The following is a 6,924-nucleotide window of genomic DNA, read 5'->3' as shown; positions in this document are numbered from 1 at the left end:
GCCTTGTGACACTAAGTGGCACTAACTCTAAGGTGACCAATGGATCTTCCTGCCACTGGTCATCAGGGAACAGGGGTCAGTCTCCAAACAGCTGAGACATGCTCATGGTTTCACCCTCAGGAGGGGCTGCCACCTCCTCCACTGCCACCTCTACCTCCAGCCCAACCCTGGTGCTGAAAGTCTCCAAAGTAGAGTTATCACCCCCATCCTTGGAGAGAATGATGGACAGCTTGTCATAGAAGGGGGAAATTGTTCAACCTGCCCCAGAACTAGAGTTTTTATCTTTGGCTCTGTAAAATGCTGATCTCAGGGACTTGATCTTACATTGGACCTGGGTCCAGTCATGATTATGCCCTTGCGCCTGCATGCCTTTTGTGATCTTGACATAAACAGGCATATTCCTCCTACTTTCCAGCCTGTCTGTGATCCTTTGCTCTAATCAAATGTCGATTAAGTCCTTCAGTTCTTTCTGGCTCCAGTTGGGTCCACGGACATTGTAGGTATCAGCTTCCTGGACCATCAGCTCCATGCTGCTGGCCTTGGCTTTCTGAGACATTGTGAGGCAGTTAGTGGTCAACAGCAGAAGCAACTTGTGAAAGGGGCTGGCCAACTGGGGAGTGGGGGTGGGCTTCTTTATACTCGGGCTGTGCTTGCAGAAGGGTCTAGGACAGGGATGTCCAACCTTTTTGAATGTGGGGCCAGATCATGAACTTTTTATCACTCAGTGGGCTGGTGAGTCATATTCAAACCCCCTCTGTCCTGGGCCAGAGAGACCCTGCCTGTGTAGCCCTACTGCACCTGCCTGTTACTGCAAGGTTCATGGTAGCTGCTGGTGGGCAGGGGCAGGAGGGACCCATTCTGCATCCAGCCAGCTACTGCCCCAGTGACTAAAGGGGAGAAATAAATAGCTCCACATCTCCATCCCCTGAGCAGCACAGCCCCACTAGCTGGCTCTGCCTGTGGGGAGCTGGAGTGACGCAGCCACTGCACTGCAGCCCCTCACCCACCCACCCACACAGCCCCACTCACCGTGGTGCCCAGCCGCCTGCGCACGCAGCCCCGGTGGCCTCAGCACTGCAAGCCTGGAGCACAGCGTCTGGCAGACACCAGCTCCCACCGCCTCACCTCACAGAGGTCACGCCAGGACCCCGCCTGCTGAGGCCCCCCTGTGCTGGCTTCCCACGTGCTGCTGGGGACAGGAGGAGGCTGGCCAGGTCAGCACCAGCCAGCAGAAGTGGCGGTGGAGCAGTGTGCCTCTCGGGACTGCCCAGCGCAGGTAGGGGGAAAATGCAGCTGAGCCCCTGCTGCTTCAGCTGGGCTCATCCCATCCTGAGTGGCACACAGCTCCACTGCTGCTTCTGCTGACCGGTGCAGACCCAGCCAGGTTCCTCCTGTCCCCAGCAGCACATGGGAAGTGGGCTTCAGCCACATGCTGTTCCAGATGGGACAGGCCCAGCTGGGTCAGCACTGGCCAGGAAAAACGGCATGCAGCTGAAACTGGCTTCCCATGTGATGCTGGGATGGGAGGAGCCCAGTCAGGTCTGCACTGGCCAGCGAAAGTGGCGGCAGAGCTGTGTGCCACTGGTGCCGGGACGAGCCCGGCCACAGCAGCAGGGGCTCAGCTGCATTTTCCCCCTGCCTGCACCGGTCAGCCCTGAGCAGCACATGGCTCCGCCACTGCTTCTGCTGGCTGGTGTCCACCCGGTTGGCTTCCTCTCATCCCCAGCAGCACATGGGAATCTGCTTCGACTGCATGCGGCTCCAGATGGGACAAACCCGCCCGGGACAGCACCAGCCAGCAGAGGCGGCGGTGGAGCCGTGTGCCACTCGGGACTGACCGGCGTAGGTAGGGGAAAGTGCAGCTGAGCCCCTGCTGCTCTGGCTGGGCTCATCCCGTCCCGAGTGGCACACGGTTACTCCTCTTCCCACACGCACTGTGTCGGCAACATCAAGCTGGGAACCTTGTCCCTTCCCCAGCCCTTCAGCAGCCATTAGGAAGCTGCTGAGGGGTTGGGGGAGGGACAAGGGGTGGGAACAAAAGTAAACAGTGTTTACTTTCATTTCCCATTGCAGCACTGGGGGCTACAGAAAATGCAATGGCCATAGTGAAACTGGCCAGCCCAACCAGCCTCTGCTGCATTGCCAACCAGTTTGGCTTGGCTGCCTGCATGGTGGGGCAGGTGACTCGTGAGGTATGCCAGCTGCTTAGGGACATCGCTTCTAACAAAGTTATCAGCCTGGTGAATCCACAGCAAGTGATGGATGGCTTTAATGAGAAGGAGTTCCTGAACTGCCTGGGGGCTTTAGATAGCACTCACATCCCAGTGCTGTGCCCTGCAGGGAGTGGGAGGCTTTACACAAACAGGAAAGGATATGCCTCCATGATCCTGCAAGCCATGGTAGACCACTGTGGCTGGTTCATGAACATTTTTACAGGGTGGGCTGACCACACGCATAATGTGTGCATTTTCTGAAACTCCCCTCTGGCTGACCTCGGGGAGAAAGGACACTACACACCTGGCATGGAGGAGAGAGTGCTCTGTGGTGTCACCATTCCTCCCATTGTATTAGCAGATGCTGCCTACCCCCTAAAGCCCTGGCTCATGAAGCCTTATGGAGGGAACGTCACCAGAAGCTGGCTTTTAACTACTACTTCCACAGTTGCAGGATGGCTGTGGAACGTGTGTTTGGCCAACTGAAAGGATGATGCAGGACGCTTATGTGCCAGCTTGACATGGATGAAGAAAATCTAACTCCCTTTATTGTGGCATCCTGTGTGCTACACAATATCTGGGAGAGCGAGGAAAGGTTTTCAAGGACTCATGGGAACAAGAAGCATGACAGGTGGTGGAAAGACAACAGAGACATGGGTCAGCAAAAGAGGGACAGAGGAGATATCCTCAAGGAGAGGCTGGTTGGGCAGCCCTTGTGCAAGATTGTCTTGCAGGATACATTGCTGAGAACAACCCCTAGGGAGTGCTTTGCTCCAAAATAAATTCTTTTTTTTTTTTGCACTTTAAAAACTCTTTGTCTCTACAAGTGTGCAGTGTTGCAGATGAAGCAGGACAGGGCAGCCTTGGACCAGATACCTCCCAGGAAAGCATGACTGGGCACCAAACACAAATTGAGGGAAGAGCCATAATATGGTGGTACAGCCAGTGCAGCTCAGGGGCACTCCTCACACCAGAATGCTCCTTTCCAGGCCAAGATGCAAGTGGATGGTGAGGGCCCTTCATGTTGTGCCTGTGAGCTATGGGGCAATCTCAGCCACTGCTTTCCTTCAGCCCCTGAAGGTCCCAAGATGAAGAGTGTTGCAACAATCCCATGCATCTACTCTGGTTTCATAAGCTTAGCAGTGAGCATAGATTAGGGGTCATTATTAATATTAGGTGACTTAAAAGGAAGGAAAAGAATGGGATTCTAGTCCTGGTTTCCATCATTTCCATACGTCCCCAGGAAAATTGCTCACCTGTACCTCCTTGTGCACCTCTCCCACCTATGCTTTGTTGGATTGTGTAAAGGAAAATTAGAACATACATACTTGGGGAGAAGGTGGAGGGTTAAAGTGCAAGTGGAAAAATCACAGGGTAAAAACTAGAAGGGACCACTAGCCCATCTTGTCTGACCCCTGCACAACCCTGATCCTTAAAGGTTACCCATTTGCCCCTGCCATGAGCCCGGTAACAAAGGTTTGACTAAATCATATCTGTGCTTGGTAAAGCCTTTGGTTCAGAAAGGCCTCCTGCCTAGGTCTTCAAAAAGGTCTACAGATAAACCCAGAGATGAAGCATCTAGACCTGCCCTGGGGAATGTGTTCCAGTGCTTCACTGCCTGCGCTGCTCAAACCTTGTGCCTCATTTCTAAGCTAAAGATAAGCTGAATTAAAGTCTCCTGCTCTGGGCTCCCTGGGTTTTGTGCATTTATGTACAGCAGCTGCACTGACCTGTGACTCTGGACATTTCACAGAGTCTGGTGAGGAAACATTGAGCAGCTGCATTCAGGTGTTAGGCCCTATCAGGCTTCCCAGGTAGGGACTCCAAAGCTGAGGTACTCTCTGTTGTAGGTCACTTTGCAAACTTTGGCCAGAAGTCACCTCCTGATGCATCACTTCCTGACATGGCCCACATCACCCCCATCCCAATACACAGGCCTAGTCCTCAGCTCAGCCAGCGGGTATTTGGCCTGAGTCTCAATGATGATCGTATTGCCAGCTTGTGTAAGTCTTGCTGAGAGCAGAACAGATGGGCTCTTGCACTGCCCAGGAAAAGGGATCACAAGAAGTCAAACACACAAGCTGAACAGTGATAACCCCTCCCCACCTTGTCATTTTGTCCTGCTCATGGTGCAGAATGACACTGACCTTCAATGTGAATTGTTGCTGTTTTTTCCTGGCTCCAGTGCAGGTTCCTAACAGAACAGGTCATGTTCTTGTTGGATTCTCCCAAGATAACAACAGAAACCTCCATGTGAAACAGCCCATCAGCATCCCTGGAGATTTTCTCAGAGGTTGGTGGTAACAGCTGCCCATGGTGATCTCTCTACTGGACCTCAGGCTCTGGGTACCACCCAGCTGATTGACACCCAACCCGTGTCCCTCCATCCAGGTATCCATCCACAGAAACATAGAGGTCAGAGCCCAGTGCTAGAGAAGAACAAAAGGAACCCACATTTGCTCTAGTTGCACAGGGATGGAATTTTTTCAGAGCCACCTCTGAGATTTGCACAATCTATTTCTGTTAGTTTCTAAGGGGAATTTGGCTTTCAGTTCCCTTATGTGGCCTTGAACATTACCGTTGTGCTACATAATATTACCATTGTGCTACATAACAAGAGCTTAGACCTTCAGGAGGAAGGAGGAGGGAATTGCCTCTCTGTAAACACTGTCAGGACACACAGCTAGAGCAAGCTATGGGACAAATACAGGAGAATGGCATGGAGGCTTGTTTCCATCATTATTCACATAGTCTATGACGCCAAGGCCTATCTTAGCAATGGCATATGCACTATGGCAGGGGTGTCAAACTCATTTGCTCCTCAGGACCAGATGAATGGTGTGGGGCTGCTTTACAGTTTGAACAGGGCCTGCAGATTGTCTCCAGATGCCAGATCCAGTCTGAAGGGTCAGTCCAAGCAGGGCATCACATGCAGCGGGCATCCCAGACCATCCTGGCAACGGCACTGTGTGCCAGACACATTGGAGACTGGCTGGACACATGTGCTGCATGCAGCATATGTACTAGAATGCTCTAAGGCAAGGGTATGGTCAGGGAGGGAGCCATGGGCTCCTAAACTAGGTTTTTAGAACAAGGGTTCCTGGCCAGGGATACTGTAACTGTAAGGCAGTAGAGGTGGAAAATTTGGAGGGGCAGGAAAAATGGCACTCTCCTTGGCCGCCACCACTGCTGCTGCCTCCGGAGCCAGTGCTGGCTGTGGCAGGTACATTGCTCCATGTTTGGTGGAGGAAGGGACTGCAGCAGAAAACCATCTCTGTCTCTCCCCAAACTCTGCTATCAGACAATTTGGTTACCATGGTCACAGCAAAGGGCAGACACATCTTGCCCCATGTGTTTCAGGTAACCCTGAGTTGTAACCTGAGCTGGATACATTCCTGAACAGGCAGACCTGCTCCCTCTGCCTACGTGATTGGCCTTACATAACTGGGTGGGGACTTAAACTCCCTATTGTTATAAGCAATGCCAATATGACTGGGAGAGGGCTAAAGACCCTGCCAGTCTACCTGGCAACCAGTGATGCATTTCAAATTCCTTGGCCAACAGTCAAAATTTGCTGGCCTTCATTGGATCAGGTAAATGAGGTCATAAGGGCTATATAAGTGAAGAAATGCCCAGGAGGAGGGGCAGTAGCCATGATGAAAACTCACAGAGAAGCTGGACCATCTGAAACTCTCTCTCACCCTTGAAACTCATGAACAATGAACTGTTTGCCTCCAGAGGAGATCTCCACTTGCCTCTTGATGATACTTGTGAGTAAGCTACCTGAGATCTAACTAGATAGATAGTGGCTACCATGCCACTGTTTGCTCTAAGGTTGCCCTGACATTGCTCTACCCTGTTCCCTATTCCAAACCTACTCCTTGTAACCAATATAGGTCTCCTTTATACCTAGCATAGAAGACTTATTGGGAAAGGGTCTAGATTATGCCTTGGGGTCCCCTTGGTTCAGCTGACTAAAGGAGGTCACCCTTTGTGCTTCAGACTGAGGGAAGCACCCTGAGTTCTTGCAGTGGGTAAAGCATCCTCAAGGACCACTAGGCCTGTGTGTCCCAGAGGGTGCAGGTCCAAGATCAGTCCAGACTCTGGGTGGTGGCAGTGTTACCCCAGGCTTGCAGGTGTGCTCCGGGAAGGGAGTTGGACAGATGTGACATGCCCCAGGGAGGCACTCAGATCCTGGAAGGCAGTCAGGCTCAGTGAGGTGGGTGGCTCAATGCAGGAGACCCCCCTACTGGCACACCACAGGCACAGCAATGCAAACTTCCCCATCAGCCAGAACACACTAGAGCTCAATGCCTTCCTGTCACCACCCGCACCTCTACTCAAGGGGCTGCCCAGCACACCTGGGCCTGTGGAGCTGCCAAAGAGCAGCAAAAGGCTCACAGCAGGCATGACTCAGTACCTCCCCCCCCAATGCAGGAGACCCCCCTACTGGCACACCACAGGCACAGCAATGCAAACTTCCCCATCAGCCAGAACACACTAGAGCTCAATGCCTTCCTGTCACCACCCGCACCTCTACTCAAGGGGCTGCCCAGCACACCTGGGCCTGTGGAGCTGCCAAAGAGCAGCAAAAGGCTCACAGCAGGCATGACTCAGTACCTCCCCCCCCACCCCCCCCAATCTGCTTGGAGCTAGCACTTCCTCTACCAGCTGCCCTAAGGTGGTGACATAAACTTTACCCAGCAGCAGC

General features: G+C 52.8%; 1 pseudogene; it reads right to left on the bottom strand.

Moving 5' to 3' along the window:
• Positions 1-4,271: 4,271 nt before the first annotated feature.
• Positions 4,272-6,924, bottom strand: part of LOC112551683 — a 5,293-nt pseudogene continuing 2,640 nt past the window's right edge.

This window comes from Alligator sinensis, unplaced genomic scaffold (genome assembly GCF_000455745.1).
Source record: "Alligator sinensis unplaced genomic scaffold, ASM45574v1 scaffold634_1, whole genome shotgun sequence".
NCBI classification, from domain to species: domain Eukaryota; kingdom Metazoa; phylum Chordata; order Crocodylia; family Alligatoridae; genus Alligator; species Alligator sinensis.
This window is presented reverse-complemented; position numbering and strand designations above follow the sequence as displayed.